This window comes from Macaca mulatta, chromosome 14 (assembly GCF_049350105.2).
Source record: "Macaca mulatta isolate MMU2019108-1 chromosome 14, T2T-MMU8v2.0, whole genome shotgun sequence".
NCBI lineage: Eukaryota > Metazoa > Chordata > Mammalia > Primates > Cercopithecidae > Macaca > Macaca mulatta.
Window position 1 is genome coordinate 87,581,831 of NC_133419.1, and position 12,359 is coordinate 87,594,189.

Genomic DNA, 12,359 nt, shown 5'->3' on the forward strand with positions numbered 1-12,359 from the left:
CATGGTACCAATGCTTTACATGCATTATCTCATCTCTGATGCAGAAGAATTTGAGTCTAATAGTGGAGCTAAAAAATGCAGAAATTATAGTACAAGGTGGAATGTGAAAAAGATCACATGAGTGAGGTAAGTGCAAAGCACCAGGGGAGCTCAGAGGAGGGGGGATTATTTCCAACCAGAGAAGCGGATACAGCCAACATTCAACAAATAATTATTGTGTGCCTGTTACATCTTTGTCTCAAGAATCTCACATTCCATTGAGAAAAGGACAAGGAAACAGATCATCTCAGTAGTGAGATGTCATTTGATGACTGCAATCGAGCCATCAAGGGAGGCTCCTTGTAAGAGGCAGTACATGAACTATAGGCACTGAAGGTTTGGGGGACTTCTGAATAGACCAGGATGGGGATCCCTGATATCTCAAGGGTTGCACCTGGATCTCATTACACCAGCCCCATCCTCTAGAAGAGAGAGAGAGAAACAAGGAGTTGTTCTCCATTCATTTCTCCTCTGAGGTCTCAATTTTGAAGACTTTAATGGTAACCAGTCCTTCCCCCCTGTACAACTGGCTTTTCTCCACTGCAGATTGCACTGCACTTTGCTTAACTCCATTCAGTTTGTGACCTCTTCTCCAATTTACCAATTCTGATTCACGTGCTCCATCTTTCTCCCACAGAGAAGAAACAGCCGGCTTTTGGACTTCCAAACCTCCTGGAAAAAAGCCAAGCTCCCATAAACTGCAGAATGATTGTGTGAATTAAAATGTTCACATGATATCAACCATGCAGTTACTCCAAAGTTTATTTTGGAAAATATTACATTTGGAAAATGGGAAGCATTCCAGAGTATTCCCTTACCTTGAAATATCAGTAGACACAAGGGTATTTTGAGATCATTTCTTGGTCAAAAGTTAGCAAATAATCTGTACAATTAGACACATAAAATTGCCTTAAATAACATTAGTTAAGGACTCTGGGGCTTAAAATTTTCTATAGAGTATTTGTTGAGAAATTTGGGACAAAAGGCTATAATTTTAACTCACTGAAGCAAACTTTCAAAATGCCTTTGAGTTAACTCCCAGTTGACTTTTATTGCACATTTCACTTCCAATCATCAACGATTAGACCTTGGTCAGTTGCATGTTTCCCAAAATCTTACATGCTTCAAACTCTATCCCTCTGGCTATAAGAGGCAAAAGAGTTTAGAGTCCTAGCGAGAACTGTATCCAAACCCTAACAGCCCAGGCATCCAAGGGCCCAAGGGGCCTATACATTTCTCCCTTACTCTCCTCTTCCATCCTTTTCTTCTCAGCTTAGTTTTGCAGTGCTAAAGCCACAAGAGGAGAGGTTCTACAAGGTCAGATGTCCCAGGGAGATCTTATTGATGCACCTCTTTCTCTAATGCAGCCCAGTTCCCAGTGCCTATGATATATTTGCAGTGGCTACCATACAAATTAGATTGGAGGGCCTTAAGAAAAAAGGCCTAGAATGATAAACAGGTTACAGTCCTTGTATATTTATTCTGGCTTTGAAATATGAAAAGGCCTGAAACTCAATATTGTCCATTATCTCATTTATGAAAAAGAAAACCCAGTGCGTGTGTGTGTGTGTGTGTGTGCACAAATGCATAAAGAAAATGGTTACCTCTGGGAAAGAAAGGGTAATTAGACAAGGGTAAAGGCGGACTCTTAAATGTATATATATAGAGATAGATATATAAACAGACTTTTTTTTTTTCCTTTTTTTGAGACGGAGTCTTGCTCTGTCGCCAGGCTGGAGTGCAATGGTGCAATCTCAGCTCACTGCAACCCCTAACTCCCTGGTTCAAACAATTCTCCTGCCTCAGCCTCCTGAGTAGCTGGGATTACAGGCGTGTGCCACCATGCCCAGCTAATTTTGTATTTTTAGTAGAGATTCCATTTCACCATGTTAGTCAGGCTGGTCTCAAACTCCTGACCTCAGATGATCCGCCCACCTCAGCCTCCCAAAGTGCTGGGATTACAGGTGTGAGCCACCACACCCAGTGTTTAAGTTTCTTAAGCCCTCCAAGTCTCAATTTTCTCATCTATAAAATGATCTGTTATGAGAATGAGGGGTAAATGCTAATAACATAGGCAAACACCTAAAACAGTGTTTAATGCAATACAATGGTAATTATTATTGGTACTTTTATCATCATTATTGGTTCCTTCTATAATTGATAATTCTTCTTACTTTTTTTTTTTTTTTTTTTTTGAGATGGAGTCTCGCTCTGTCACACAGGCTGGAGTGCAGTGGAGCAAGCTTGGCTCACTGCAACCTCTGCCTTCCAGGTTCAAATGATTCTCTTGCCTCAGCCTCCCAAGTAGCTGGGACTAGAGGCATACAGCGCTATGTCCGGCTAATTTTTTGTAGTTTTAGTAGAGATGGGGTTTCACTATATTAGCCCGGCTGATCTCGAATTCCTGACCTCGGATGATTCACTTGCCTCGGCCTCTCAAGGTGCTAGGATTTCAGGTGTGAGCCACGGCAATTGGCCTCTTCTTACCTTTTCCTGTTGCTGTTTGTTTCCAAAACCCCTTCGAAATGCATTCTCTTCTTATATTATCAATTCTCCTCAGCTTCTAATCATCAATCACTTTATGGTAAATATACAAAACATCTAAATAAAAATAATTTTTAAATTCAATTATACTTTCCCATTTTACAAGGAAAAAAAAGTGTTATACAGCATGTGTGCCTTCTGTGATTGGTACTGGGATAGAACCTGGATTTTGTCTTTACCTGGAATGCAAAGATGATCATTGAAATGCAGGCTCCAAGGAGCTCCTAGTCCAGTGGAAATGATAGAACACACTAAGAACGTATTCAGAGATATCTGAAACTGCCTTTCTTTCTCATTGGTGTGTGGGAGACTGTCATACTCCCTTAGTAAGTATGGCATTTAGGCAGGAAACTTAAATTGGAAGTAAAACCCCCCTGATTTCTGAGAGCAGTCAGATGGTAGCTCCTGCCTGCCTTCCCAGCTAATTGCCTCCCATTAAGATAGTGAGTGGGTACAGGACAGGGAAAGGAGACAAGTAACTAAAGATGAGCATGAGGAATTAGGGTCAGAGGATGCCAGGGAGTGAAGAAAAGGAAGCAGTGTAATTAAAAGAGGCAGTAGAGGGATGTTTGTTGGCGGAACTAAGCAGAATGACTGAGGGTCCAGGCTCTGGAATCAAAATGCTTAGTTTCGTATCCAACCCCTTTACCTATGAAGTCTTTGACCCTAGACAATCCTCTTGATCATGAGTATCTCTGTTTTCCTCATCTGTAAAATGGGGGTCATAAATTACTATCTTCATAGGATTGTTGTGAGAATTAAATGAGATAATAGACATAGAACAGACAGAGCCTGGGACACAGTAAATGCTTAATAAATATTGACCCACCTTATGTTGGTGGAAGATGTCTAGGGTGATGCTTGTTGTCTTGGGCATAGTTAGCCATGTAAGACAGCCCGCTGGGAGGACCTGTGTGACTCAGCCACATGTGGGACACAGACAACAAGCTGCCTTCATAGCTCTTTGCCTTCCACCTCCAAGAGAGGAGGAGAGTTGTTTGCCTTGCTTCTTGCTCTACCCATAGCAGCTAGAATAGTGTCACTCACTGTGCAGATACTTAGTACATACTTATTGAATTAGTGATACATGAATGCATACCTAGAAAGGGTTTAATGCCTTATTCATCGGGAAAACGGCTACTATTTTTTCGAGGCATAATTAAAATTCTTTGAACTCCTCTGGTCTACCCCTCCAGAACCCCCAAAAAGTTAGGCACTTCTGCCTCTGCCTTTATTTACTCATATATCTTTTGGTTTTATTGAGAGTCTTGCTCTGTTGCCCAGGCTGGAGTGCAGTGGCATGATCTCAGCTCACTGCAAGCTCCACCTACCGGTTCACACCATTCTCCTGCCTCAGCCTCCTGAGTAGCTGGGACTACAGGTGCCCGCCACCGCGCCCGGCTAATTTTTTATATTTTTGGTAGAGATGGGTTTCACTGTGTTAGCCAGGATGGGCTCGATCTCCTGACCTTGTGATCTGCCTGCCTTGGCCTCCCAAAATGCTGGGATTACAGGCGTGAGCCACCTCACCCGGCCTATTCCTCATATATCTTACATTATACTTTCATTTAATTTCCATGCATATTTTCCCTATTAGACAGGAGAAATCACAGAGGCACGAACTCTTTTAACCTTTGACACAAGAATGCCTTGCAAGGAACTAAACATAAGTTTGTCTCCTCTGCTTTTGGAGGCCTTGGGGCTTGAATTATTGAGACACAAAAGCTAATCACCTCTCAGGAGGTGATAGATAGGAATCCTGGAATTTGGAGTTTGGGATTCATGGCAAGCTTTGTAAATCCTATTGCCAAGGAAGGAGCTTTTGTGTCTAAAGGTCAACAGAAAACTGCTGCCAGGAGAGGTGGCCCTGGAGACCACCTAGATAGTCACTTTAGCTGAGGGCATGAAAGGGCCTTTTGTCTGTGAGAAGTATGAATATAGTGCTTTTGTATTTTTACAGTTGAAATGGAAAGTGGGCTGGCCTCTGGTATTGCAGTCTGTGAGGTGCTAATGCTTCAGCCAGTCAGAGTGAAGGTGGATTGGTGGTGGGGATTGAAGGGGAATGGTTTTATGTGATGCAAAGGACTGAGCACTAAATGCTGCAGACTGGGAGATCCAGCAAGGGACATTCTCTGTTGATCATGGCATCAAAAGAATGGAGTCTCTCATGAAGACACCTTCCATCAAAGTACAACGCTAGCTGATGCGGTAAACTGGATCAGCAGCAGTGTCTGACACTGAGCTGCTACAGGCCCTGGCTGACGGTGGAAGGCCAACTTTCAACAGCAACACTATGAGGCATGCAGGAATAGCAGTGGGTGCTTGGATATCAGGGCTTACCTTAACTTGAAGCAGAAGTCAAATGGACCTCCCAGTTGGAATGTGTACACCCTCCAGGGTTCTCAGAAGAGCTAGAAGAAGGGAAAGGGGTCCCAAAAAAGAGACAACAGATTCCACACAAACCTAACATGAGGGGACTCAAGTCATTTTTCATTTAAATAGGAAAATTGAATATGCTGTCATAATTCTACCTTGAATGTTGAGGAGCTGACACCAGCTACACGTCAGTGGATCGACTTTGGTTTCTACCATACTGCTTGGCACATGATGGGGTTCATTACATGATTAGAGTACTAACAAATGGATACATGGAATGTGACTATAAAATGTTCAATAAGATTTCCACAGATTTGATTAGGAACCCATTTCGGTTTTCTTTTATATTCTGCAAACCCATGTTAAACAGGTTACTAAGATACAAAAACTGTTTTATGGTGTGCTCCATATACATACACCCAGTCTACCTGGACGCACCAGACGGTGATTAAAGAGGAGGTCAGGTTTACCTTGTAATGTCCAAATTACTGTGGCTCAAACTTTCATCTCATCTAATGACAGAAAATCCTGTCTTTTATGAGGCCCCTCTCTGCAAGTAGGTCTTTGCGCCTCCCAGTCGGTCACATGTTCCACAAACCCATACTGCCCTAGCCATCCCTGTGGTGGCAGATTGTTCATCGTAGCTCCACCACTGTCACCCCTCATCTCCCACAACCCCAGGATTGATGCCACTGTAGCTATGCTGGTCTCAGGGAGAGAAAGGCTTTTCTTCCCTTTGCTAGATGATCCCAAAGGTGGACACAGACCCTTTAATTTCCCACAGCATGATGAAGACCAAACATTATTTTGCAGAATGTTTAAGGATATGAGAAAGGAATTATAAAACTGACAAACAAAAATGCCTACTAATTCTGAATGTTCTCAGAGTCCACAAGCCAGAGCATAGTCTGCCTTGGGCTCTTAGAGCGGCAGTCCCCAACTGTTTTAGTACCAGGGACCGGTTTTGAAGAAGACAATTTTTCCATGGATGGTGGTGGGAGAGGGTTTTGGGATGAAACTGTTCCACCTCAGATCATTAGGCATTAGATTCTCATAAGGGGCACGCAACCTAGATCCCTCTCATGCACAGTTCACAGTGGGGTTCAAGCTCCTGTGCTGCCGCTGATCTGACAGGTGCTGGAGCTCAGGTGGTAATGCTTGCTTGCCTGCCACTCACTTCCTGCTGTGCAGCCCGGTTCCTAACAGGCCGTGAATTGCTCCTGGTCCACAGCCCAGGAGTTGGGGACCCCTGTTTTGAGAGTGCCTCCCTGTTCTCAAACTTGGACCTTCTAGTGGTGTCTGTTTATCTTTTCCCTTCAGGGGCAACCTCCAGTGGGTTCGCTCTGCTAAAAGTCCAGGCCCCAATCTCCGAGAGCCCAGGAGAGGACCACATTTCTCCCTCTGTCCCTCTAGTCTCAGGCCTGCCTCCCCATCCTCTTTTCCTGTTTATTTCCTGTGGGTAAACTCCAGCCCTCCCCCATTCATGGGGTCAGGCCTCTCCCTAAGGTCTCTGTGATATCATCGTATAAAAGCAAAATATCCAATGGGGCATATTCTCCAAAATCTGCATTTGAATATTACTGTGTATGACAGAATAGCAGGCCAGTCTTTTAGCATGAAGCCAAGCCCAGTCCCATTATTTTTACAACATTTTATCCAGCATGAACTCAAAATCAGAACCACAGTTTCTCTGCAGTCCTAAAGTCTTCTCTCCCAATCTCCCGTGAGAAGCTGTTTAAACAGGAAGCATGAGCATTTCTACTACAATAAACAATACCATACAGGCTGGGGTAGCCTACACCCGCACTTTAAAGGAAACATTTCCCCAAAGGCATAGTAAACTGCTGATATGTAGCTTTGCCCATAATAAAGATAATTTTTGCTATTACTATGCAGAAAAGTTTAGCTCTCTAAAGATACAGCTGTCAAACCCCCATTCCTGAAAAGGATCTGGCTTAATATAAGCATATCTAACCTGGTCCATTTAGATAATTATTCCCAAACCAAGGGTGAATCTGCCTCAAGATGAATGAAAGTTTCCACCTCCTGCAAAAACTACATGAAGATCTGAAATTACAACATTCAAGGCACCATCCCCACTCTAGCCTTCACAGATCTCAGGCCCATTTTTAGTTAAGGTTCTGGTTACAAGTATTATGTGACTGCCTACCCCCAGTGATCTCTGCTTTTCTTAAGGGTATCACTCACAAAAGGGAATCTAGCCCTAAAAAGAGAGCAGAAGGGAAACTGCTGCCTCTTTCCGGGCAACGCAGCCTTTCCCCTTTTCCACGACCACATAAATATGGAACTAATTTTGATTTATTTTTCTTGAAACTTAGATACCTGGCTTGTCAACAATAATTCAAAAATAATTTTATGAAGTTTTAAGAATTAGAGTTAGTCAAATAGTGAAATTGAGATTCTTTAGAGATTCAATTTCTGTAATCATAGGTCATACAGAACTAAATGAATTTGGAGGTGTGGATTCTAATGGGTTTAGGTTGTAGAGACTGTCAACTCAGACAAATGGAAATAAAAGGTGAACTTTCTCAATAAGTTTCTGAATAGACTTTAAGGTTTTATAATGAACAACAGCTGGCAAGTGCTTACGTGTCTCTTTCCATTTATTTTGGCCAGTAGCCCAAACAATGAAAATAGATTTTTGCCAATCATAGACTTAAAAATCATCAATGGGGAATGCCATTTTAAATTTAAAAGCACAAGTAGGTATGCAGTATACAGAAATGAGCCATAAAGAACTTTCTATTTTCTTGCCTTCAGTTCTAGTCATTCAAATGTTTATTGCCTACCATGTACCAGGCATTGTGCTAGGTCCTAAAGTAGAGAGCAAAACGAGTAAGTAAAGCTGCCATGTCCTTACCTCCTGGTCGGGGAATAGAGGTGAGTGGGGTGACAGAATACACTGTTAACTAAAATATTAAAATAAAAAACCTGTTCTCAGTTGATAACAGATGTATGGACCATGTTCAGAAAAGACAACTAACTCTACCCAGAAGGCTTCACAGAGAAGTTGCATTTCAGCTGGATCCTGAAAGGTGAATAGAAGGTCACCAAAAGAAGGGGAGATAAATTAAGTATTTGTTTGTTGTTTATCTTTGTTACTAGACTGGCTATAAGTTCTGTGTGGGTAGGGACTGGATCTTGCTCAATGTTGCATTTTTGGTGCTTGAAAACACCTCAAGTGTTCTAAACTATCTGTTGACTAACTAACTGAACAGTATTTCAGGCAAAGCGAACCATATGCACAATAGCAAAATAAATAACAGAATGATTTTTCTAGGCTATGGCTTTTAATATCAACACTGCTAGCTCCTGGAGAGGAAAGAGGTGTATCATAAGATGGCTAAAAAGGGCAGGTGTTATAGAAGGAACCAGCAGATCTGCATTCTATTCCCATCCCTGTCATTAACTAACTACATGACTGAATAAATGCTTAGCTTGTACTACCTGTAGTTTTCTCACTTGTAAAATAGCTTTGGAAGAGTATATTATCTTAAGTATAGCAGGACGATCTGCAGACAAAACTCCTCAGACACCAAGTTAAAGAAGGAAGGGGTTTATTCGGCCAGGGGCATCGGCAAGACTCCTGTCTCAACAGCCGAGTCCCACAAGCGAGCAATTCCTGTCCCTTTTAAGGGCTCACAACTCTAAGGGGGTGCATGTGAGAGGGTCGTGATCGATTGAGCAAGCAGTGGGTACGTGACTGGGGGCTGCATGCACTGGTAATTAGATTGGAACAAAACAGGATAGGGATTTTTCACAGTGCTTTTCTATACAATGTCTGAAATCTATAGATAACATAACCGATTAGGTCAGGGGTCAATCTTTAACTACCAGGCCCAGGGTGTGGCACTGGGCTGTCTGCATGTGGATTTCATTTCTGCCTTTTAGTTTTTACTTTTTCTTTCTTTGGAGGCAGAAATTGGTCATAAGACAATATGAGGGGTGGTCTCCTCCCGTATAAGAAAAAAAATTAAAGAAAGATCAATAATATATGACTGCATTTTTCCCTCCTTTTTCTAAATGCAAAATTGATATATGCATCCCAGCTTTAAGATGGCCAACCACGTGCATACTGATCATCTCTTCCTTTCTCAACAAGACTGCGGCACTGACAAAAAAATTAATGAATGTTCAAAAACAGGGCAGAGATGTCCCTTGGATCAGAAGCTGTGAGTAGATAAGAAACCAGAGCAGTGAGCTGTGGCTCTCCCCACCTCAAAGCTGCTGTTGTTGGTCACGTATTGCCCTAACTGAGGGCCTTCTAGATTTCTATTACCTAACTAAAGAGATAAAAAGATAGAAAGATTGAAACAGAAAGAAAAGCTAAGAGATATGGAGGTTACAGGAATTTTACAATCAATCTAATGCAGGCATTTAAAAAATGTCTTTGTTCCAGGAATCTCTGTAGCAGTTTAGTGAAGACTATGGATACCTTCTCAGAATAATACCTTTAAATGCATAAAATAAAATACAGAGGAGAACAAGATGGCCGACTAGAAGCAGACAAGTGGAACAGCTCCCTTGACCACCACGGACACTTGAGGTAGCAGGGAGAGCTACTTAGAGAAGTGGTGGGGCAGCAAACCAGCTGATGTGGAGCCCAGAGGGTTTGGTGCCAGAGTATTTGTAGTGGAGCACAGCCAGGGACGGCCATCCCTCTAGCTTGACTTGCTCCTTTAAGAGACTTTAGCCCTAGGGAAGCTGTCAGACCTAATCTCTGCAGGGCAGTCTTGCACATCAGATGGGGCTGGTCCAACCTGAGCACTTCTTGGTTTGCTGGCCTTTCTTGGGGCCCCAGCATGGCCACACCTGCTTACAGGGCAGTCTCAGATGTCCTGGGGGCACACACCATGGCTTCTGCACCAGCAGACAGTGCCTGACCTGTGGAGAGCTCCAGTGATATGGCCCCTATGGCTACACACCAGCCTGCATGTTCCCTCCCTATAGTGCAGCCTCCCCTAAGCCCACCGCAACTTCCCACATTGCTTTTCTGGCCCACATCTACACAGATGGGTTTTACTTGCCTTGTCTTGCCAGCATGTGGGAGTGCAGTCTGCCCTCCTTCCCCTCCCTGGCCACTGCTCCCTGCTCCCACCATTGGAGAGAGACCCTTGGCAGGTACAGAGCCAGAAAGCCCTGCCAGCGCCTTGCTCTTGCCCTAATACTGCACAGACAACACTGTGCAGGGGATCCTCAATGAAAGAAAGCTAAAAATCATGATAAAACAATGCAGCAGTTGACAGACAAAATAGCCATTATAGAGATGAACGTAACCTACCTGATAGAGCTGAAAAACACACTACAAGCTGCCACACTTTGGCCCCCACAGCACAGTGAACTCCAATCCTTGAGGATCCAGAGAGCAAAGTTGGGTCCCAATACAAGTCCCCCAGAGTTTGAGCACACAGTCCAGAAGTTGGGAGCTGAGTATTGGCCCCCTAAAATCTCCCAGAAATGAAGCCAGCCAGCTGAATGTACCTTATGCTATAATCAAACCCTCAAGGTCATCAAATAGGATAAAGAAAAAAAAAAAATCCCATCTGAAGGTCAGCAGTCTCAAAGGTTGAAGGTAGATAAGCCCACAGCGATGAGTAAGAATCAGCACAATAATGCTGTAAACTCAAAAAGCCAGAGTGCCTTCTTTCCTCCAAATGACCACATCACCCTTCCAGCAAGGTTTTGGAACTGGAGTGAGGCTGAGATGGCCGAAATGAAAGAAGTAGAATTCAGAATATGGATAGGAACAAAGTTCATTGAGCTACAGAAGTATGTTGAAACCCAATGTAAGAAAACTAAAATTCATGATAAAACAATGCAGGAGCTGACAGACAAAATAGCCGGTATAGAGATGAATGTAACCTACCTGATAGAGCTGAAAAACACACTACAAGAATTTCATGGCTGGGCATGGTGGCTTATGCCTGTAATCCCAGCACTTTGGGAGGTTGAGGCAGGCAGATCATGAGGTCAGGAGATCAAGACCAGCCTGGCTAATATGGTGAAATCCCGTCTCAACTAAAAATACAAAAAAATTAGCCAGGCATGGTGGTGGGCGCCTGTAGTCCCAGCTACTCAGGAGGCTGAGGCAGGGGAATGGCATGAACCCAGGAGGCAGGGCTTGCAGTGAGCCAAGATCTTGCCACTGCACTCCAGCCTGGGTGACAGAGGGAGACTCCATCTCAAAAACAAACAAACAAACAAACAAAAAACAAATAATTTCATAATGCAATCACAAGTGTTTTTTTTTTTTGAGATGAAGTCTCGCACTGTCACCCAGGCTGGAGTACAGTGGCACAATCTTGGCTCACTGAAACCTCCACCTCCCAGGTTCAAGTAATTCTCCTGCCTCAGCCTCCTGGAGAGCTGGGATTATAGGTGCCCACCACCAATCCTGGCTAATTTTTGTATTTTTAGTAGAGACAGGGGTTTCACCATGTTGGTCAGGCTGGTCTCGAACTCCTGACCTCGTGATCCACCCGCCTCAGCCTCCCAAAGGACTTGGATTACAGGCATGAGCCGCCACCCCTGGCCAACATTCTTAAAAAAGAAGAAATTCCAACCCAGAATTTTATATCTGGCCAAAGTAAGCTTCATAAGCAAGGGAGAAATAAGATCCTTTTCAGACAAGCAGATGCCGAAGGAATTCATTACCACCAGACCTGCCTTACAAGAGCTTCTGAAGTAAGCACTAAATATGGGAAGGAAAGAGTTACCAGTCACTACCAAAACACACTGAAATACACAAACCAGTGACACCATAAAGCAACCACATAAACAAGTCTGCAAAGTAACCAGCCAACATCATGATGACATGATCAATCCACACATAGCAATACTAACCTTAAATGTAAATGGGCTAAATGCATCAATTAAAAGATACAGAGTGGTAAGTTGGATAAAGAACCAAGATCCATTGGTATGCTGTCTTCAAGAAACCCTTCTCACATGCAATGACACACCTAGGCTTAAAATGAAAGTGTGGAGAAAAACCTACCAAGCAAATGGAAAACAGAAAAAAGTAGGGGTTGCAGTCCTAGTTTCTGACAAACCAGATTTTAACCCAAGAAAGTTAACAAAAGACAAGGGCACTACATAATGGTAAAGAGTTCAATTTAACAAGAAAATCTAACTATCTAAATATACATGCACCTAACACAGGATCACCCAGATTAATAAAGCAAGTTCTTAGAGATCTTAAAAGAGACTTAGACTCCCACACAATAATAGTGGGAAATGTTAACACCCCACTGACAGTATTAGATCACCAAGACAGAAAATTAATAAAGATATTCAGGACCTTAACTGAGCACTGGATCAAATGAACCTGATAGATATCTACATAACTCTCTACCCCAAAACAATAGAATATGCAGCAT